This window comes from Vipera ursinii, assembly GCF_947247035.1.
Source record: "Vipera ursinii genome assembly, chromosome: 11".
NCBI lineage: Eukaryota > Metazoa > Chordata > Lepidosauria > Squamata > Viperidae > Vipera > Vipera ursinii.
In genome coordinates this window covers 5,157,741-5,181,164 of record NC_139524.1, presented here as the reverse complement: position 1 = coordinate 5,181,164, position 23,424 = coordinate 5,157,741, and the positions used below count along the sequence as shown (strand labels likewise).

At 44.0% G+C, this 23,424-nt stretch overlaps 1 protein-coding gene across 2 annotated transcripts in view; it reads right to left on the bottom strand.

Moving 5' to 3' along the window:
• The window catches only part of IGF1R (insulin like growth factor 1 receptor), a 196,268-nt gene that overhangs the window by 61,079 nt on the left and 111,765 nt on the right, over nt 1-23,424 (bottom strand). The window lies entirely within an intron of this gene.

Sequence of the window (23,424 nt, the reverse complement as noted above, 5' to 3'; positions counted from 1 at the left end):
CCCAGAAAAAGCCCCATACTGAAGTCATTGGGGGTGTGTGTGTGTGTGGAGAGAATAATTAATATTAGTCATACCAATCCTATCTGGCTTGTAGGTTTAGCTCCCATTATACAAACAGAGCTGAAAACACTCAACCCTCCCTCCCTTTCATCTCTGAATTAAAGGATCTGTTCCCAAGTAGAGAGGAATTTCTGCAGACACTGGTGTGCAATGGCTGGGTGGTAGCCAAAGTGAAGCACTCCTTAGTGGGGAGGGGGGAGCAGGGAGGGAAGGAGAGGAGAGAGACTGGGCTGAAGGGAAAAGAAGGAACTGAAGAGGTCAAATCAAGAAGGCAGATCTGGAACACGACCTGTAGCATTTTCAGGGTGGTTTTAAAAAAAAAAAATAACAAGGCAACGTATTCAAAACAAAGAGATTTGAATTTATAGGAATGCATTAATTGCGGAGCAGCTTCCAATGCCAAGCCACACTCAAACGTGCCAAAAAAAAAAAAAGTTAAAATCCAATGCATAAATTAAAAAAAAAACAATTACGTTATATAATATTGATGTAATCCAGGAGAAAGATTTTGCGATCTTTAGCGCACCATTTTAGAGTAGGTGCATGTCCCATTTTCTTACAGCTGACTGCCCTGAACTTTATGATCACAGCGTAAAATCCTTCCTTACGGAGAATACGAAAGCTATTTATTGAGAAAAATATATTAATTACATTTTAAGGTAAAACAGCAAGTAAAGCACCAACACCCTGCAAATCAAGAACCAGCAGCTCTTCAGGTGTTGTCGAACCATAACAACCAGTATCTTTTTTCATTACTATCAGTCAAAGCGTAATCATTCAAATAGAAGAGAATAAAGCTTTCCAAAGACAGATCACTGACTGACTTCATCAACAGCCAGAAGTACTTAATGGAGAATTTCCCCCCTGAATTCTCTGCCTCTTTCCATACAGGAAATAAACTTCTTACACTAAAGGGAAATAAATGCCTTCAGGACACCTTACTAAATAGTGCTGAACAAAATGCATCTATTCTTAGTGCCTTCCTTCCTATGTGATGCACCGTGAGTAGCTAAACGTTTCGGCTCCTGTTCTAATGCAGGTAGTCCTCGACTTACAAACACAAGTGAGCCCAAAATTTCTGTCGTTAAGTAAGACAGTTGTTTAAGTGAGTTCTGCCCCATTTTATGACCTTTCTCGCCACAGTCGTTTAGTGAATCGTTGCAATTCTTAGTAACATGGTTATTAAGTGAATCTGGCTTCCCTATTGAGTTTGCTAGCCTGAAGATCGCAAAAGGGGATCCCATGACCCTGGGACACTGCAAACAGTCATAAGTACACGCCAGTTGCCAAGCATCTGAATGTTGATCAATAATAATAATAATAATAATAATAATAATAATAATAATAATAATAATAATAATAATAAGAAGAAGAAGAAGAAGAAGAAGAAGAAGAAGAAGAAGAGGAGGAGGAGGTTGGAAGGGCCCTTGGAGGTCATCTAGTCCAACCCCCAGATGATTATATGGATGCTGCAATGGTCAAAAGCTTGAAAAACCATCCTCAATCACTTTCTTTTCAGTGCCGTCGTAACTGCAAACAATCACAAAATGAGTGGCTGTAAGTCAAGGACTATCCATATGGAATCTTCCTGGCAGGTAGTGAGGACTGAAGAAATGAACCAGCGAAAAGCCTCCTAAGGATGCTGTTTGTTTGTTTGTTCATTCGTTCGTTTATTCATTCATTCATTCATTCTCTGCCCCCAAAGTTATTTTTCCAAATGGCCGCTGGACTTTCTTGGGTTCTCCTACCCCCCCCCCCCGGGTTTGGAAAGGTTTCGCTTCTCGCCCAAGGTGCTTTTTTTTTTTTAAAAAAAAAAAAAGGCAAATGGAATCCTGCATCCAGTTTTGGTCACCAGATGACAAAAAAGATGTTGAGACTTTGGGGGAAAAGTGCAAAGAAGAGCAACTAAGATGGCTAAAGGCTGGAGACTAAAACGTATGAAGAACCGTTGCAGGAACTGGGTTTGGCTAGTCTAGAGAAAAGAAGGACAAGAGGGGACATGAGAGCAGCGTTCCGGTATTTTAGAGGTTGTCACAACGAGGAGGGAGGTCAACTTATTTTCCAAAGCACCAGAGGGCAGGGCAAAAAAAAAAAAATATGGACGGAAACTAATCAAGGAATTAAGGAGAAACTTCACCTCACAGTGAGGCAAATCAACCAGTGGAACAGCTTGCCTTCAGAAGCTGTGGATGCTTCATCACTGGAGGTTTTTAAGTAGAGAGTGGACAGCCATTAGCCTGAAATGGTTTCCTGCTTGAGCAAGGGGTTGAACTAGAAGAGCAACAAAGATGATCGGGGGACTGGAGGCTAAAACATATCAGGAACAGTTGCTGGAATTGGGTATATCTTGTTTAATGAAGAGAAGGACGAGGGGGGGACATGATAGCAGTGTTCCAGTATCTCAGGGGCTGCCCCAAAGAAGAGGGAGTCAAGCTATTCTCCAAAGCGCCCAAAGGCAGGACAAGAAGCAACGGATGGAAACTAGTCAAGGAGAGAAGCAACCTAGAACTAAGGAGAAACTTCCTGACAGTTAGAACAATTAACCAGTGGAACAACCCGCCTCCAGAAGTGGCGAATGCTCCAACACTGGAAGTTTTTAAGAAGAGACTGGACAGCCATTTGTCCAAAATTGTACAGGGTTTCCTGCCTGAGCAGGGGGTTGGACTAGATGACCTCCAAGGTCCCTTCCTTCTTCTTCTTCTTCTTCTTCTTCTTCTTCTTCTTCTTCTTCTTCTTCTTCTTCTTATTATTATTATTATTATTATTATTATGATTATTATTATTATTATTATTATTATTATTACCTCAAGGCCCCTTCCAGCTCTATTCCAATTGATGGAGGAGGAGCAGCTTCATCAGTTGTTTTCAAAGGGGGGAAAAAAGCACCTTTGGGACAACCATGAAAATTGAGAATGTCCACAGAGGTTCTCCAACTCTTCTCGGCCTCCTTCTCTCAGTTCCAGGAAGTGGTCTACCAGTCCAACTTACCTTTCAAAAATGTCTTGGGATGCAAGCAAGGACAAATCCTGCTAAAGGCTGGCACAGTGCTTTTTCACGTGCTAGTAGATTCTCACCGAGAGGACGTGTGGACGTGCTACTTACTGCCCACGACACCGTCCCACCCACCCCCAGCTTAAAACAACTGGCTCTGGATTGAGGATTCTGGAACTGTCAACCCCAGGATTTTTACAACTGCAGCGTGAAGTCCACCCCAGCTGGCCCAGCCAGCCAGCCAGCCAATTCCACGAGGTTGGAGAAGAAGCCGGATTCTCCAGAGGCCGACAACCGAGGCCAGCCGAAATATGTCAGCCTCCGCCTCCTCTCTAACCCCACCGGGTGAAGTTTGCTTTAATCAATGAAAGCATTTGGCACACAAAACTGTTTCCAAAGGAGCCACAAGGACCCTTGAGTTTGCCAAAGGCCCCTCGATCTGTTCAAAGCTTTCTGAAGGAAGCAAAAGATTTCTTTGTCGGAAAAGCTTTTCGCTTGACCGAGTTCTGCCGGCTCAGTGCTGGGAAAAGAAAACGTCCCATTTCAGCTCCGCGGTAAAACGCAACTCTCGGCGTCAAAGAAAGCGCTATTGTCCGACGGGAACAATTTATGCAAAGTCAAGAACTGGAGGATTCTTTCATTTGTGCTTCCACTGTTTTTCTTGGTTTGGGCAGCCAGAGGAAAGGGTGAAACGGAAAGAGAAAGGGGCCAGTCTTAGAAAACTTGTCAGGCCAGATTAATTGGCGTCTCAGATTTACAAAAGTAGTCCTCGACTTACGGCCACAACTGAGGCCAACATTTCTGTTGTTAAGCAAGACAGTTGTTAGATGAGTGTTGCCCCCCGTTACGATCTTTCTTGCCACAATTGTCAAGTGAATTACTGCAGCGGTTCAATTAGTAACACAGTTGTTAAGTGAATCTGGCTTCCCCATTGATTTTTCTTGTGAGAAGCAAAAGGTGAGTAGAGTAATAAGAATAGGGGAGGGGAGGGGAGGGGAGGAGAGAGAATAACTTTGATGTCGCTTTAAGTGTACACTAATCAGCATACATTAAAATGAGATTTTGTTGCATACAGCTCTCAAAGGGTAACACCTCCAATATATATTGCATAAACATAACAAAAATAAATAAAATAAATTATGCATGTACCCCCCACACACACATATGGCCCAGAAAAACAACACAGGTTAGTTCGGATGTATACATATACATGGCGAGAAAAACGAATCTTGCAAGTTTACCAGACGGATGGCATAGGGAACAAAGCTGTTACAGAATCTAGTAGTCCTGCTATAAATACTTCGAAACCTCCTCCCAGAGGGGAGCAACAGAAGCTGACCCTGAAGTGGGTGTGTTGGGTCTCTAACAATGCTTCGAGCTCTAAGCACTTATAAGCAGTGATCACATGGCCCCAGGACACTGCAACCGTCATAAATACCTGCCAGTTGCCAAGAGTGTGAATTTTGATCACATGATCATGGGGGACGCTGCAAGGGTCATAAGTGTGAAAAATGGTCATAAGTCACTTTTTATCTGTGTTTCCAATGGTCACTAAACGGATGGTTGTAAGGCAAGGACTACCATTTGACTTTGCTTGTTGGAAGTTCCCTAGAAGGATGCAAATCACGTGACCCCAAGACACTGCGCCTGTCGTCAGTATGTGCTGGTTGCCAAGCACCCAAATTTGGCTCTCCGGAGCGCAAGGATGCTGCAATGGTCATAAGTGGAGGACTGCTCGTAAGGCATGGTTTCAGTTTGAAAGGTTCATTAAACAAATTGCGGCAAGTCAAGGACTCCCAGTACAACTTGGCAGCGTGCTTGAGTTCCCCTAGGATCACATAAGCCATTGTTTTATCATCACTGTTGACAATGCAAACTTGCTCAAGTTGTGAAGGGTTTCCATAATCTCTGTATCTTTTTCCCCAAACAGTCCACCACTTTAAAGATCTTATACAGACATAGGACAATAGGCTGCCTTTTGCCAAATATCCAGACTTGGCTGTTACAGAGTGTACTTCGGTAGTTCCGTTTCCTCTTATTATGTCTTTGAAGCAGCATCCATCACTGAGTGATGGGAACACAGATATTATGGTGGGAGAATTTTCACAGCAGGGGAAGCAAAGACACCCAAATTATTGTACGACAATCTGTTCCTCTCTGTTTGTTTGTGGGGTTTTTTTGGTATCTCCATTCGTATACAGGTACTCCTTGACTTCCCACAATTGTTAAGTGAAACATGTTTAAGGTGAATTTTGCCCCATTTTATGACCTTTCCAGCCAGAGCTGTTAAGTGAATCACAGCAGTTGTTAAGTTGGTAACCCGGATGTTAAGTGAATCTAGCTTCCCCATTGAGTTTGCTTGTCAGGAAGTTGCAAAAGGGGATCACGTGACCCCGGGACACTGTGACTCATAAATAGGAGTCGGTTGCCATGCATCCAAATTTTGTTCACCTGATCCGTGGGGATGCAGTGAATGTCGTAAATGTGAAAAACAGCCATGAGTCATTTTTTTCAAGTGTTGTTGTAACTTGGAATGGTCATTAACTGTTGTAAGTTGAGGACTAACTATTTAAATAAAGAGAAAATGAAATGCAGTGTAATAAAGAGGAACGTCAGTGCAAGGCATCAGAGATTAACGTACTTAACTAATGTCTCGCTTAGCAACAGAAATTTGGAGCTCTGTTGTGACCGTAAGTCGAGAACCACCTGTATCTTACGAGGCTGTTGTAAGGACATCAGAAGCAGGCCCTTCACATCAAGGCAAGGGACTGTTTTCCGCAATTGTGATGCTTGTGCCACATCAAAATTGTCCTTGATACACACTCTCTCCCTTCAACTTAAGATCCAGTATGAAGCATTTCTATTTTTAACCCTCAGCTCAAGAGATTCGAGTTGCTTTTCTCTAATTGACATGCAAAAGCAAACCTTTTGGAGACATGTGAAAATAATTAAATGCCATGTTAAGTACAGGCAGAGCAGGCTTCCTTTTATTCTTGCAGCCATTTAAAAAAAATAAGCAAAAAAATTAAGTGGCACCCAAACCGCTCCAAAACAGATGCTTTATAGAAAGAAAATCCTTGCGGATTCGTTGTGCCTTCATCGTCCATTTCACATGTATTGTCTCACTTTAAAAAATGTAATTTTCCAGCCAGTCTTTGTTTTAATATTTGTAAAATTTCTCAGGGACAAGGAAGAGAATTTAGCAAAAGCCCCAGTAAATAGCTCATTATTGCTTGCAAAAAAAAACCCCTGTCCAGACCCTGCCTTTGTTCAGGTGGTTATCACTCTCTTTTTAATCCACCAGATTTCCCTGCCTCATTTACTGTTGTGCTTAAGAAGTCTAGACAGAACATAAAGTCCCATTATAGTTTCACAACCCAGTGTAAAACCTGGGGAAGGCCAGTCTTTGGGAGGGTGTGGTAAAATGAGAATGGCAGATTAGAAATAAAATGCAGAGAGGTGACAAATTCCTCTTTTAAAACCAGGCAAGAATCAAAGGTAGTCCTCAACTTTACGACCACAACTGAGCGTAGAATTTATGTTGCTAAGTGAGAAATTGGGTGAGTTTTGTCCCATTTTACGACTTCTCTTGCCACATTTGTTAAGTGGATCAATGCAATTCTTTAAATTAGTAACACCACTGCGAAGTGAATCTGGCTTCCCCATTGACTTTGCTTGTCAGACGATAGCAAAATACGTGATCCTGGGACGCTGCAACCGTCATATAAACATGAACCGGTTGTCAATCATCTGACGGTAAACCACATGACCTCCGGGATGCTGCAACGGTCATAAGTGTGAAAAATGGTCCTAAGTCACTTTTTTCAGTGACGTTGTAACTTTGAACAGTCACTATATGAACTGTTGTAAGTCGAGGACTCACCTGTACTTACTTCTGCTTTCAGGAGCCTGACAGGCTGGCTTGGGGTCCAGCTTAAACAATTCATTGCTGTCCGAAATAGAGCCTCTAAAGAAACAGCCCGAACAGGCTGTTCTTCTATTGTGTGGCTTGATTTTTTTTTAAAATATATATTACCTCCTCCACATACGAGAGTCAGGAATCAATAAGGTTAATTCACCATGCGGTTTGCAAAAGACACAATGGCAACCCAGATCTTCCACAGAAAGTACCAGAACGCCCAAGAGAAAAAAAATGTGCATCGCACAAATATTCCGTGCGCTTCACAATAACCTTGTGAAGGAGCCTGGTGCTTGCTGTTATTGTTTGGGCTAAGCCTAAGGCAATTCTGCAACGAGAGACACCCCCGGGCTTGTTGGCAGTTTGCAAGACCCCAAAGCTGTGGTTGTGTTCCTGGGCCATGGGAGTTGGACTGTCAAGTACAGCCTGAGAGATGATGGTTTTAACTGTTGCGTGATTAGGTTTGTGTAAGTTTATTTTACCTTTTTTGCGTTTGTTTTCCAAACGTTCTCAACTATCCTGAGGTTGGTAAACTAGGTGGCCAGACAAGGTAAAATGGGTGGTCTATACTGTACCTGTGCATTTGGTTTTTCTTGCCTTAATGTAGAACCTTACTTTTTTTACCACTGAATTTCATTTTATTTGATAACGCCCAACTTGATGGGTTGTCACAAAGAAGAGGGTGGTCCCTCTTACTTATCAAAGCCCCTGAAGGCAGGACAAGAAGCAACAGATGGAAACTAATCAAGGAGAAAAGCAATCTGGAATTAAGGATAAATTTCCTATCACTGAGAACAATTGATCAGTGAAACAGCTTGGAAGTTATAAGGGCTCCATCAATGTTGGTGATGATCCATCATTTGTCTGGAAAGGTATATAGGGCAGTGATGGCAAACCTTTTAGAGACCGAGTGCCCAAACTGCAACCCAAAACCCACTTATGTATCGTCGGGTGCCGGGTGGGTGTGGCCCTTTGGGTGGCTGTGGCCAACTGGGTGGGCGTGGCTGCGGTGGTAACGGCAGACTGGGTGGGACTAAAAAGTTCAAGCAATCAATTCCAACTTTGCGAGAACTTTTTTTTTCCCGCGAGAAGTTGAAATTGATTGAACTTTTTTTTTGCACATGGCGCCAGAGGCCTAAAGTGAAAAAGGTTTTATAAAGCCCAGCTGAAGGCCTAGGACTGGGGCGAGAGCGTGTGTGCTCACAGAGAGGGCTCGGCGTGCCACCTATGACACCCGTGCCATAGGTTCGCCACCACAGGTATAGGTTCTCCTGCTTGAGCTGGGGGTTGGATAGACAGGCGTGTCAACCTCAATTTCATTGAGGGCCGCATCAGCATTGCGGTTGCCCTCAAGGGGCCGGGTGGGTATGGCCAGGGTGGGCGTGGCCTACTGGGTGAGCGTGGCTAGAGTGCGTATGGCCTACAGGGTGGGCGTGGCCTACTGGGTGAGCGTGGCTAGAGTGCGTATGGCCTACTGGGTGGGCGTGGCCAGCTCTACATCGTTGGCATCAAGGGTGCCTATGGGGGCCTGGGCAGGAGTGGGACAGATCTGAGGGTCTCTGGCAGAAGGAGGGTCTCTGGGCCAGGCCCAAGGCAGTGGGGGCTGTTCCCTCACTGTTTCCAGGGTGGCTTCGTGGGCCACATGAAACCACTTTGCGGGCCGCATCTGGCCCCCGGGCCTTGTGTTTGACATGTCTGGGATAGAAGATCTCCAAGATCCCTTCCAGTTGGTTATCCTGTAACTAAACACAGACACTCTCCCATCTTTTGACTACCAGGTAGCTCAAAGCTTTTTCCATCTGGAAGATGGCAGAGTGGGCAAACTTGCTTAGGGCTGGGACTTTCAAGGCAAGATTAAAATTTGTAAGTGGGTCACTGAAGTTACCTGTTACCTGGCTGCTGGCCTTGATAAATCTGAAAAAGCTGAGCAAAATTCTGAAATCCCAAAGCAATCAGCTGTGCTGAAAAACTGAAAAAGCACTCAGCAAAGAAGAAGTAGGAGGAGGAGGAGGTGGAGGAGGTGGCAATGAAAAACAGGGTCCATATTATAGATAGTCCTTGACTTACGTTTCATTTAGTGACTGAAGTTACAACAGCGCTGAAAAAAAAATGGAATGTTGATCATTTTTCATACTTATGACCGTTGCAGCATCCCCATGGTCACGTGATCAAAATCCAGACACTTGGCAACTGGCTCATATTTATGACGGCTGCAACGTCATGTAATCACCCTTTGCGACCTTCGGACAAGCAAAGTCAATGGAGAGATCAGATTCACTGAACAGTGTTGCTAATTTAACAATTGCAGTGATTCCCTTGACGACTGGAGCTCGAAAGGTCATAAAATGGGGCAAAATTCACTTAACAACTATCTCTCACTTAGCAAAAGGAAATTTGGGGCTCAACTGCTTGTATGGAGGGGGGGTGTCCCTCCTGACCAACTTGCTCAGACTGAAGAAGCCGCCTGGATGAGCAGCGAAATGTTTCCGGCCACGAAGTAACGCGACTTCCATTGCCACGACTCAACGTCCGGTCCGCTGAGTGGACCACACCAACTGATTGACTGAATTTATTGTCCGCCCATCTTAGTGTAGGGCAACTCAGGGCAGCTTACAAGCATAAAAATGTTTCTATACATATACATTAAAACATAAATAAATTAAAACTGAGCACTAAAATCTTGATTATTATCTGTACCGGTGGGACAACTGCTTAGCTGTGTCGACCTATTTTCCATCAGATTTCATTTTTCTTTAGGGCAGAATAATAGCTGCTTTACATCCTGCCCAATGACAGTCTTTTGATGTTTAAAATATAGAAGGTTTCCCCCCCCCCCAAAAAAAAAGTAGAAATGGAGAAAAGACATTAATAAAACCGAGGAAGCATTTAACATTTAAATATATTTTGATTTATGGCACATAGCTGTTTTAAAAAAAAAAACTCTTGAAACCAGAGCAGTCCTGATCACTGCAGTTCATATACTCATCAAATGCAGATTTGGATGGAATTGAGTTGAGGGGCTGGAGGCTAAAACATATTTTTATTTATTTTTATTTTAATTCCATTTATATCCCGCCCTTCTCCGAAGACTCAGGGCGGCTTACAAGCTTAGCAGTAGCCTTCATTCTATGTATATGCCTGCTTATTAGGGCTTTCACACACCCCCAAGCGCCATTATTACAAAGTCAGCTTATGATGAACAGTTATGGGAAATGGGTACGTCTGGCCTAAGAAAGGGAAGGACTGCAATATTTGAGGGGCTGCTCCAAAGAAGGGGGGGGGTCAGCCTTATTTTCTAAAGCACCAGAAGGAAAGACAAGAAACAATGGATGAAAACTAATCCAGGAGATAAGTCACCTAGAAGTAAGAAGAAATTTGCTGACAGTGAGAACAATTACTCTTGCCTCCAGAGGTTGAGGGGGATCTATCACCGGAAGTTAGGACAAGAGAATGGACAAGCATTTATCCATAACGGTATAGGGTCTCCTACTTGGGGGGTTTGCCTAGAACAGGGGTAGGCGACCTTGGCTCTTTTTTGACTCGTGGACTTCAACTCCCAGAATTCCTGAGCCAGCATGGCTCAGCTTGGAAACCTCCCCCTTTCCCCTCAGCATGGTTGGCTCAGGAATTCTGGGAGTTGAAGTCCACACGTCATAAAAGAGCCAAGGTTGCCTAGCCCTGGCCTAGAAGACCTTGGACCTTCCAACTCTCTTATTCTGTAATGTTGTCCCCAGTTCCCTTCCTTCAAACTCAGTGATGTTGATGAGTCCAAAAAGCTATGAATATATCCTTGTTCTTATGCAACATGTGCATTGATGCTGAGGAAGATACAGCCCTAGGGTGAATTGACTCTGTGCATATTTTAAGAGTAGAAATAATGCACTTCCAAGCATACAAGCAAGGAAAATTCCTGCAAACGAACCTAGTCAACACCATGATGGCATTGCTAAATTTGGCTGATAAAACCATTCCTACAACGTTACGAGGTGAATCTCAACGTACAACTACCCCCTCCATCACGCTGGAGGTCTTTCACTTTGCACAGAGACTCCATTTTGTATGTTCCAGGCGGCCTTGTCACAAATAATTCATGCCCACCACTCCTCATAATGTCATCTTGAATCAGGCACTGCCTGGAAATAGCAAGCTTAATTCAGGTCACAGCCAAGAGCTGCGTGAGAGGTGTGGGCGCGCATGTGCCTGCCTGCCTGCCTGCACAAACACAAACATACACATGATTTTAAGCACAACAACATTCCGTTTCCTATTCCAAAGGCTTCCTCCAAAATTTAGAGGATGGCAGGGAAAAACCCCAACTGGAAATGAGAAGGAACAACAAGCCATTTTCCGCAGCTGCCCAGATGATTCCCCCCCTGCACAACTTTAGCAACCAAGCTTGTTCCAGCTACAGTAGTCATAATGAAATCAGGCTTCTAATCCAGAACCTATCCAATCTAGGACTCAAACCTAATCCAACCTACAACTACGGAGAAATAACAGAGTTGGTTGGAAGGGACCTTGGAGGTCATCTAGTCCAACCCCCTGCTTGAGCAGGAAACCCTGCCTATACCTTTTCAGACAAATGGTTGTCCAATCTCTTCTTTAAAAAAAAATAATCTCCGGTGCCTCCTTTGGAACTGGGAATGCACCATCACTGGAGGTTTTCAAGAAGAGACTGGACACTCGTCTGTCTGGAATGGTCTAGTTCCCCTGCTCGAACACGGGGTTGGACTAGAAGACCTCTGAGGTCCCTTCCAGCCCTTTGATTCTGTGTTCTGGGTTCTCCAATCTTCCCAGCTGGGTGGTTGGAATCAGCTGGAAGGTGAGCAAGCGAGAAGAGGCCAAGCCGAGAAAGGAAGGAATCGGGGATGGCTCTTTGCAAAGGAACACCAAGCAATCAAACAAGACAAGGGAGGAAGCAAAGTGTGGCTCCAATCGAGGGGGGGGATTCTTTTGGTGGGGGTGTCCCTCCTTCTCTGTGTGTGGGGGGAACTTTTTCCACCAAGGAGGCAGCTTTCCTCCAATGAATCCTCTTGACTTTTGCATGCACTGGCTCTCTCCTGTTTACAGGAAGTGCTTCCCTCCCCCCCCTCCCCTGCTACCCCTCCCTCCGCTGCCAGAGGAGAAGTGGGTGCCTCCCTAATACTACAAACCACAGCACTGCGGTGCTGCGCAGATTGGGACCTTGGCAGGCAAGGAAGGCCCTTGGCTGGCTCTCCAGCCAGCTGGCCCCTTCTGGACAGGCCGGCCGTAAGAGGCGGCATTTGCAAAGGAACCAACGGGAGGGCAGGGAGGGCGGTGCCCGATGACTGGCATGTTATTCCCAGGCGAAAGGAGTAAACAAGCTCTGGGCTGGCTGGCGGGAGACCGAGGGGGGAGCAGCGCCAACATCACGCTCCCTCCAAGCCTTTGCCTGGCGAGCACGACAACGACACAAAGGAGGGCAGGCCGGCTGGAAAGGATGGGGCAGGGGAGGGCGGGGCGGGGGTGCAGCCCAGGAGTCTGGTTCTTATCCCTGCTTAAGGACCACTTGTGGCCGCATCTGCCAGATGATTTGTGTGTGTGTGTATGGGGGGGGGGTTCTTTCTGCCGCCGCCTGCAGAATCAGCCATCGGGGACAATTTCTATGGGAGCCCAAACCTTTGCCTGGTGCTCCTCTGTGGCAAGCGTTAAGGGCGGACTTCTACGTCCACACTTTACAGCTCTGCAGGTTTTAAATGGTTTTCTTACCGGAACTATTTTTTTTTTTTGCAAGTGAAACGAACGGAGGAATGCGAACACGCACCCAGACACAAACGCACCTTACAAACGCACCTCTTTCGTCTTGCTGCTGACGGCCCTAGATAAATGAGTCGATTCAGAAATAGCCTTTTGCTGCTGGGGAAAGACAGGTAGCCCTTGACTTACAATCGTTCTTTTAGTGACCATTCAAAGTTAACAACATCATGGTGGAGCAGTGGGCTAATGCCTCCTTAAGTAACCCCAGCTGCCTGCAATTAGTGCAGGTTCGAGTCCCACCAGGCTCAAGGTTGACTCAGCCTTCCATCCTTCCGAGGTAGGTAAAATGAGGACCCAGATTGTTGGGGGCAATTAAGCTGACTTTGTAATAATGCCGCTTGGGGGGGGGCAAAAGCCCTAATAAGCAGGCATATACATAGAATGAAGGCTACTGCTAAGCTTGTAAGCCGCCCTGAGTCTTCGGAGAAGGGCGGGATATAAATGGAATTTTTAAAAAAAATCATGGGGGAAAAAGTGACTTATGATAGTTTTTCCACACTTACAACCGTTGCCGCATCTGATGGTTGTAAGTGTGAGGGCCAGTCGTGAGTTCTTCAGTGCTGCCACAGCTTTCAACCGTCATTAAATGAATGGTTGCGGACTACCTGTATAACAATTTGACCATTGCACTCAAAGTCCAGAATTGAGGTCCAGAGAGTCAAGGTTTTACTGTAATAAATGCTAATCTGTACTGTTGAACTGAAAGATTCTACAGTTACCGCTGGTTAATAAATACAAACAGTTGTAAAATGAAATCTGAAACTGAGTTTAAGAGTGTTTTGAAGCCATCCGTTAACTGGTATCTGCCGCCTGGATATATTTTAGCAGTCTTCAACTTATGATCATAATTGAGCCTCACAAATTTCTATTGCTAATTAAGGTGGTTGTTAAGTGATTTCCCCCCCCCCATTTTACGACTTTTCTTGCTACAGTTGTTAAGTGAATCGCTGCAGGTCTTAAGTTAGTACCCCGGTTGTTAAGTGAATCTGACTTTCCCATTGACTTTGCTTGTCAGAAGGTTGCCAAAGTTGATCACATGACCAAGGGGCACTGCAAACCGTCATAAATAGGAGTCAGTTGCCACGCGTCTGAAGTTTGACCATGTGACCACGGGGATGGTACAACAGTCCTAAATGTGAAAAATGGCCTTAAGTCATAACTTTGAACAGCCACTAAATGAATTGTTGTAAGTCGAGGACTACTGTACTGGATAAATGCCACTTCCCACACCTTTGAATCAAAACCACTGAAGGACCCCAGAGACTCTCCTATTAGAGCATCATCTGAACACAACGTCTCAGCGACAATGAATAGATATTTCATACTGAAAGATATTGCTTCTTTTATGCAAGAGGAGGGAAACTTCCCTGCCTTATTCAGATATTTTTGCCCAAGCCAAATCATCAGGCCAAAAATACTAACATCTAAATACCAATGACTTATTTTTTTTAAAAAATGAGGTGATGTGCTCTCTAACAGATTGAGATAAATACACGAACTCGCTGGCAATTCACAGACACCAAAAATCTTTTCTCTGGATCTGGAAAATGCTTCGGAAATTGTAGCTGAGGCTTTCCCCTTTGACTAAAACTTGGAAGAATAACAGATTGGTTCCTTCACAACGGCTACTGGCATTTTATCTCAATTTGCTGCAATAAACCACAATTCACTTGAGAGCCATTTCGCTGTGGTCCTACATCCAAATGAAGAATCTATGACAATCTTGAACAGACTAGTAAGTCGGCGCTAAACAAGGAAAAGAGCCGATCAAGGCTATGATGGAATCGCTCTTCTTCCTTCCAAAGGCGCTTTTTATGAATTAGCTGGAGAGCAGTTCCATTGTCATCCTTAGTCAATGTCCCTCAAAACTGTCTTCTAATTCTCTGTTTTTATTTATTTCTATTCTGCCTTTATTATTTTCATAAACAATACAAGGCTGTGAATATATCCAACACATCTTCCTCCTCCTTTTTTCTCCTTAACAACAACAACTCAGCCTTCCATCCTTCCGAGGTAGGTAAAATGAGGACCCAGATTGTTGGGGGCAATTAAGCTGACTTTGTAATAATGCCGCTTAAGGGGTGTGTGAAAGCCCTAATAAGCAGGCATACGCATAGAATGAAGGCTACTGCTAAGCTTGTAAGCCACCCTGAGTCTTCGGAGAAGGGCGGGATATAAATGGAATTAAAATAAATAAAATAAATAAAATAAACCCTATGAGGTGGGCTGGGCTGAGATAGAGGGACTGGCCTAAGGTCACCCAGCTAGCTTTCATGCCTAAGGCAAAACTACAACTCATGATCTCCCAGTGATTGGCCCAAAGTCACCCAGCCCAGGGGTTCCCCAACTCCCGGTCCGTGGACCAGTACCAGGCCATGGCATGCCAGCAACCAGGCCACACAAACAAGCAAAGCCCCTTCTACAAGATGCAGGCAGCACACAAAACCACACACCCTCCAGTCAACGGGAAAACCTCTCCACGTAACCGGTCCCTGGTGCCCAAAAGGTTTGGGACTTCTGCTCCAGCCAGGTTTCATACCGAAGGCGGAACTAGAACTCATTGTCTCCCGGTGACTGGCCCAAGGTCACCCAGCTGGCTTTCATGACGAAGCATTTAGGCAGGAAAAGTCAAAGGCACAAGTACAGAGTGCGCGAGACCTGGCTTAAAAACAGTAACTGTGGGAGGGACCTTGGAGTCCTAGTGGACGATTACTTGACAATGAGCCGGCCGTGTGCAGCAGCAGCCAAAAAAGCTAATACAATCTTGGGTTGTATTGTTTATTTTTTTTTAATTTTAATTCCATTTATATCCCGCTCTTCTCTGAAGACTCAGGGCGGCTTACAAGCTTAGCAGTAGCCTTCATTCTATGTATATGCCTGCTTATTAGGGCTTTCACACACACCCCCAAGTGGCATTATTACAAAGTCAGCTTAATTGCCCCCAACAATCTGGGTCCTCATTTTACCTACCTCGGAAGGATGGAAGGCTGAGTCAACCCTGAGCCTGGTGGGACGCGAACCTGCAATAATTGCAGGCATCTGGTGTTACTTAAGGAGGCATTAGGCCACTGCTCCACCAAGGAGGCATAGAATCAAGATCACGTGAAGTATTTGTACTGCTTTATCAAACCCTAGTGAGACCACACCTGGAATACTGCAGCCAATTTTGGACACCATATCACAAAAAAGATGTTGAGAGTCTGGAAAAACAAACGAGAAAAGAGCAACTAAGATGATCCAAGGTCTGGAGACTAAAACATATGAAGAACAGCTACAGGACTTGGGTCTGGCTAGTCTAAAGAAAAGAAGAAATAGGGGAGACATGATAGCAGTATTCCAGTATTTGAGGGGCTGCCACAAAGAAGAGGAGGGGTTCAACCTATTCTCCAAAGCACCGGAGGGAAGGACAAGAAACAATGGATGGAAACTGACCAAAGAGAGAAGCAACCTGGAATTAAGGAGAAACTTCCTGACAGTGAGAACAATGAACCAGTGGAACAGAAGTTGCCTCCAGAAATCGTGGGTGCTCCATCACTGGAGATTTTTAACAAGAGGCTGGACAGTAACTTGTCTGAGATGGTCTAGGTTCTCCTGCTTGAGCAGGGGGCTGGACTAGAAGACCTCCAAGGTCCCTTCCAGCTCTATTCTATTCTATTCTATTCTATTCTATTCTATTCTATTCTATTCTATTCTATTCTATTCTATTCTATTCTATTCTATTCTATTCCTATTCCTATTCCTATTCCATTCCTATTCTATTCACCTCTTCCAGATGACTGCCCCGAAGTCACCCAGGTGGCTTTCATGGCTAAGGCAGGACTAGAACTCACCATCTCTTGGTGATCGGCCCAAAGGTACCCAGCTGGCTTTCATGACTAAGGTGGAATGAGAACTAGAAATGGGGAGGCACAGATGTGCAAACCAAGCATCTCTCTGATGCAACTATCTCCATATTCCAGTCTAAGAACACAGTACAGCAGGGGTCTCCAAACTTTGTAACTTTTAACACTTGTGGACTTCAACTCCCAGAATTTTCCAGCTAGTTTCAAACTTTTAGGTTGCCAAATTTGGAGACCCCTGTGTTACAGCATCAACACTTTTAAATGTTTGTGAACCTTCCAAATATACATCCAATTTGGTTTTCTTTCCGTGGCGCAGAGAACCCATACAAGAAAATTTCAATCAAAGGATTAAAAAAGAGAGAGAGAGAGTCACCAAAACATTCAGCATATAAATGAAGCTCTCTGCCAGGATTGTTGCTTGTTCACACTTGAGAAATGTTTTCTGATGTACAGCAGATAATAGAATTACCAGCAATCCACTTCACAAGCAGTTGTAAATTGATTTTTTTTTTCAAATTAATCTTTAACTAAAAGCTAAACAGATCCATCTGTGGCACAGAAAGAGGGACTGGAGTGAGTATCTGTATTCATTTTCTTGAACTAGAGATGACAATTCTCCATCAAGCCAGTCACCACCATCATCTTTAGTAGCAATGACCCTGGATTACAGACGTCAAGATTGCTTTATTTGCCGTAACCATCATCAAAATTAGCATTTTTGGCTAAGAGAGCGAAACTTGGAAGACCTCCTTCCCAAAGATCCACGAGCTGGAAGAACATTTTGTCCATTTCTCTCTCAAACGTAATGGGTCAGCTTTTCACAAATTATCAAAGTAGATATATGCACATTCTTATATTCTAACGGAACAACGTAATCCTTGACTTATAACAACCGAGTCCAAAATTTATGTTGCTAAGCGAGACACCTGTTAAGTTCGCTTTGCCCCGTTTTACCTTTCTTGCCACAGTTGTTAACTGAAGTTGCTGCAGTTGTTAAGTTAGCAGCACAGTTCTTAAGTGAATCCGGCTTCCTCATTGACTTTGTTTGTCAGAAGGTCGCAACTGCAATCGTCATAAATATGAAACCAGTGGCCAAGCATCTGAATTTTGATCTGGGGACGCTGGGGATGCTGCAATGGTCATAAGCAGGGCTCTTGAAACTTGGCCCTTTTATGACTTGTGGACTTCAACTCCCAGAATTCCTCAGCCAGCCTTGCTGGCTGAGGAATTCTGGGAGTTGAAGTCCACAAGTCATAAAAGGGCCAAGTTTCAAGAGCCCTGGTCATAAGTGTGAAAAACGGTCAGAATTCACTTTGGGGAGTGCTGTTGTTTTAACGCTGAAACTTCACCATCATAACAACAACATAATAATAACATTTCCCTCGAGGAACCAGAACTTGAAAAACAAAACAATATATTTACACTTGACATTTCTCAAGGCACTCGCTTCGCGGAAGAAGATCTCAAAATGTTTTTAAAAGTTCCTTCTAATTCTCCAATAAATATATTTACTTGAAATGAAGCTTTCGGTAACCGGAAAGAAGTTGGGTGGGGGAGAAGTTCTCACAAGGCTTTCGAAGGGACGCCCTACAGACCAATTATTCTGCTCCTACGGGCATGCCTCGACTTTTAACCTTTGGTTGAGTGGCCATGGTTTAGTAAACAAGGGCATGGAAAAACGTGATGGTTTTTCACGCTCTGCAGCTTCCTCGTGGTCATGTGATCAACACCTGGATGCTTGACAGTTGGCAGGTAGGTACAATTGCAAAGTCCCATGGTCAGGTGATCACCAGTTACCGGTAGAGCTCCGGATGGCGCCCGATCTTCGCTCCTTTCGCCGCGATCTGAAGACGTTTTTGTTTGCACAAGCCGGCCTGGCCTGATGGGGGATTGGTGGGGTTTTTATTCTTGTATTTTTATTGTTGTATTTTTGGGGTTTTTATAAATGTAGTATATTAATTGTTTTAACGGGCAACTATTTAATCTCCTTTTAATATTTGTAACTTTGTATTTTATTCTTGCCCTGTGAACCGCCCTGAGTCCTTCGGGAGAAGGGCGGTATAGAAATATTAATAAAATAAAAATAAAATAAATAAATTTGTAACCAAAGGTCAAAGGGGGAAGCCAGATTTGCTTAGTGACTGCATGATTCACTTAACAACTGTAAAGTGGGGCTCAATTGCCCGGCTTAGCAACAGAAAATTGGGGCTCAACTGTGGTATCTCCACCCTGCCTTTCTTCGTGGCAACTGAAGAAGCCCCCCAAAAAATCAGTTGGAGAGATGGTGATTGGCCTAAACCGGGGTAGGCAACCTTGGCTCTTTTATGACTGGTGGACTTCAACTCCCAGAATTCCTGAGCCAGCCATGCTGAGGAGAAAGGGAGAGGTTTCCAAGCTGAGCCATGTTGGCTCAGGAATTCTGGGAGTTGAAGTCCACGAGTCATAAAAGAGCCAAGGTTACGTACCCCTGGCCTAAATGCATCTAGCCAATCCTTACAAATTTTATTCTAAATCTTTTCAATCTAATCCAGCACTCTAGAAATTCAATATTTAATTTCAATTCAGAATAGAGCTGGAAGGGACCTTGGAGATCTTCTATCTAGTCCAACCCACTGCTCAAGCATGAGACCCAATACCATTTCAAACAAGTGGTTGTCCAGTCTCTTCTTAAAAGCCTCCAGTGATGGATGGAGCACCCACGATTTTTGAAGGCAAGCCGTTCCACTGGTTAATTGTTCTCACTGTTAGGAAATTCCGGGTTGCTTCTCTCCTTGATTAGTTTCCATCCGTTGTTTCTTGTCCTGCCTTCCGGTACTTCAGAAAATAAGTTGACTCCCCTCCCTCAAATACTGGAATATTGCTACAATATCACCCTCGTCCTTCTTTTCAAACTGACCCAACAAAAGATCTGAGGGCATCTTCAAAGATTCAACAGAATTACACATTTTTATGCTGGTCCTTCCATCCATCCCCTCTCATTTCAGCTAGCGTTTAATTTCACTAGTGAGACAAATCGGTTTTTATTCTGGAATCACTGAACAGTTCAATCCCGGAGGAAGACTTTGGCTGCAGGCAACAGCTTGTGTTTTCAAACAATCACGAGAGCAAAGTTGCTGTCCTGGAAAAAACGTTAAGAAGATCAGCTCAACTTCCCCAAGACTTTAAAAATGTATAGCAAGTTTTGTTTTGTTTTGAAAAGAAATGTCTGGATTTAGATATCTCCATGCCACTGTACCAGTGCTAAAACATTTTGTAGGTAAAGATGAAATATGAGCAGATTTTCCATCCAGTTCCTTTCTATCAAATGGAATTACATGTACAGCCTAACAATAGCTCAATTGTTGTCTAAGGACTTGGCACCGAGGGAAACGATTGTCTTTTATCTACCTACCTACCTTCCTTCCTTCCTTCCTTCCTTCCTTCCTTCCTTCCTTCCTTCCTTCCTTCCTCCCTCCCTCCCTCCCTCCCTTCCTTCCACAAAGTAAAATTAAAATGGGGGGGAGTCATTTCAGGAAGAAAGAAAAAGCTTTCAGCAAGGTTTGATCCTTCCACCCACAAAACGTGAACATCCTCTGCTCAGGGGTTTTCAAGACCAGAGTTTTGAAGATGATGATCACAAATTTCCCAAATGCAACACCCTCCACCAGATAAGCTACAGAGCACATGTCCCCAAGGTGCTTTTTCAGGAGGCAACTGGATTTTCTTGTAATAATAATAATAATAATAATAATAATAATAATAATAATAATAATAATAATAATAATAATAATAATGATGATGATGATGAAGAAATAATGATGATGATGATGATGATGATGACGATGATGACGATGATGATGGTGGTGGTGGTGGTGGTGGTGGTGATGGAAGGGACCTTGAAGGTCAACTAGCCCAACCCCCTATACCATTTCGGACAAATGGCTGTCCAGTCTTTTTTTAAAAAAACTTTCTTTGAAGAGGTTTTGCTTCTCATCCAAGAAGCTTCTTCAGCTCTTGAGTGGATGGTGAGGAGTGGAAAGATTTATACTCCTTGCAGACAGCTGGTATAAATCCTTCCTTTCCCCATCATCCGGTCAGAGCTGAAGAAGCTTCTTGGATGAGAAGCGAAACCTCTTCAAAGAAAAAACGAGATAGTCCAGCTGCCTCTGAAAATGCACCTTTGGGACAACCAGGACCCGGAGGATGGAGAATCTCCGTAGACCTGCAGAACACCTCCTCTCCAGCAACCAACTTCCAAATCAAGCAGAAAATATAAGCAGTCCTCAACGTACAACTATTTGTATAGTGACTCTTCAAAGTTACAATGGCACGGAGAAAAGCGACTTACGACCGAGCCTCACATTCACAACCGTTACAGCCTCCTCACAGTCCCATGATCAAAATTGATTTACAAATATCATAGATTTACGACAGTTGCAGCATCCCAGGGTCATGTGATCGCCATTTTCAACCTTCCCAAGTTGGCTTCCGACAAGCAAAGTCAACGCAGGAAGCCAGATTCACTTAATGACCACTGCGGGAAAAAAGTCGTAAAATCATCCTGGGGGGTCAACTGCCATCTTCCCATCCAGATTCTAACGAGGAAAATCAATGATTTTCGCTTAGCAACCATAAGAGTCACTTAACAATGGCAGCGATTCATTTAACGACCGTGGCAAAAAAAGTCTTAAAATCAGGGGCAACTCAATTAATAAACCACCTGGATTAGCAACAGAAATTCTGGCTGCAAGTCGAGAATTGGATTTGTATAGGTAATCCTCAACTTACCTATTACAAGGTAAGTTGACCGCTCAAAGTTACAACAGTTCTGAAAAAAAGTGACTGATGACCTTTTTTCACAGCAGCACCAGGGTCGTGTGATCAAAATTCAGACCCTTGGCAACTAACTCATATTTCTGACGGTCGGAGTATCCCAGGTCCCACGATCCCCTTTTGCGACCTTCTGACAAGCAAAGTCAATGGGGAAGCTGGATTCACTTAACAACCGTGTTGCTAACTTAACAACGGCAGTGATCCACTTAACCCGTGGCAAGAAAAGGTTGCAAAATGGGGTGAAACGCACTTAAGTGTCTCGCTTAACAACATAAATTTGGGCTCTATTCTGCTCGTAAGTCGAGGACTACCTATATGCATCATCCTCGACCGCACAATCTATCAGCTCCAGATTTATCTGTGGCCAGGATTATATCTGTTGGTGCCCTGGTTAAAGTATGAACTCCTCCTCACATATTTGTCCCACGTGATCAGCTAGTTAGGTTATTTCTGGCTTCTAGAGTCACCAATGGACCCGCTCCAGTTGTATAAAAACAGGGAGCCAACCAACCAACCAACCTATAAAGGCTGGATGTCAGATGGAGCAATGTTCTCCACACATTTTCAGCTCCCGAAAGGCACCGAACTCTCCCAGAGACGCCCTATAACCAAGACTGTTGTTTTCTTCCTCTCAAGGGCCTATTTAAATCGCATTATAAAATGCAACCGTGCGCTACAGCTACCCATTCTTCACTCGGGTTCATTTAAGGTCCCCTGTTGTTTGTTTTGGCTGAAAGGCGCCACCGTGTTTATGAAAAACGGGTTACGTTTTTGGCACAGGATCCTTTCTACAGAGTCCGTGCCCTTTTTGGAAAACGCTCGACTTACCTTTGAGATTCTGCATTTTCTGCTCCTAAGATCTGGCACCCGCAAAATTACTTCTCTTATGCGTCAGGATTCTTTCCCCTCAGAAAAATACCAGACACCCAATCGGCAAAATATCCTGAAAGGAGGATTTTAGCCCCAAGGGGTGGGGGTGGGGGGAGGAAACGCTATTTTAAAACCTCAGAGCCAAACCTCAGGGAGATCCTTAAATGCACCAAGTCGAAGCCTTAGTCCTACGCGTAGGTTTTCCCAGAACTCTTGACAATAGAATACGGAAACTTTACAGAAATATCCGAAAGAGTGAAAACTTAGAAGGAAAATAAGAGCCACTAACTAGTGTTCAACACATTTTCCCAAGGTCACTTAGCCTGCCTGACAAAGCAAAGCGCTGAAGCTATTTTCCAAGACAGCCTGATAATTAAATGTTATAGTATCGGCAATTATCCTGCCTATCAAGATAACTGGAAAATACCAGATATATCCAGTGAAAAGGTACCGTGTGGAAAAAATAAATAAATCAGATAATGATTAAGAAAAAGTCACTTGCATTGATTAAAATCCACAGCCCGTTTGACTTTAAATGAGAAAACACCATTTTCCAAGCCTCATTTCTGCTTCACGCCTTGCTAAGAATAAAATCAGAGTAGGGAGAGATAGGGAGCTCCTACTTAAAAGAAATACAGGTAGTCCTCGACTTATAACATTTCCCTTAGTGACCGTCTGAACTTACAAGAGCATTGAAAAAAGGGACTTTATGACCATTTTTCACACTTACGATTGTACCACAGCATGGTCACGTGGTCAAAATTCAGAAGCTTGGCAACTGGCTCACATCTGTAACGGTCAAGAGTGTCCCAGGGTCATGCAATCCCCTTTTTCGACCTTCTAACCAGCCAAGTCGACAGGGAACCCCACTGACCACCTGCAGTGGCCTGCTTAACTATTGTAGCAAGAAAGTAAAATGGGGCAAAACTCACTTAACAAATGTCTCACTTAGCAACAGAAACTTTGGGCTTCGTTGTGGTTGTAAGTCAAAGGACTCGCTGTAGTTTCTAGCAAGAGCAGTGCTTGATCTCTAAAGCCCATCGAGATTATAAATCTGCAGTGATCCGGCTCTTTTAAGGAACAGAAGCCACACAAAAGCTTTTTGTTTAAAAAATTAAGAAGAAAAACACAGGAACAAATTACATTCGTAGA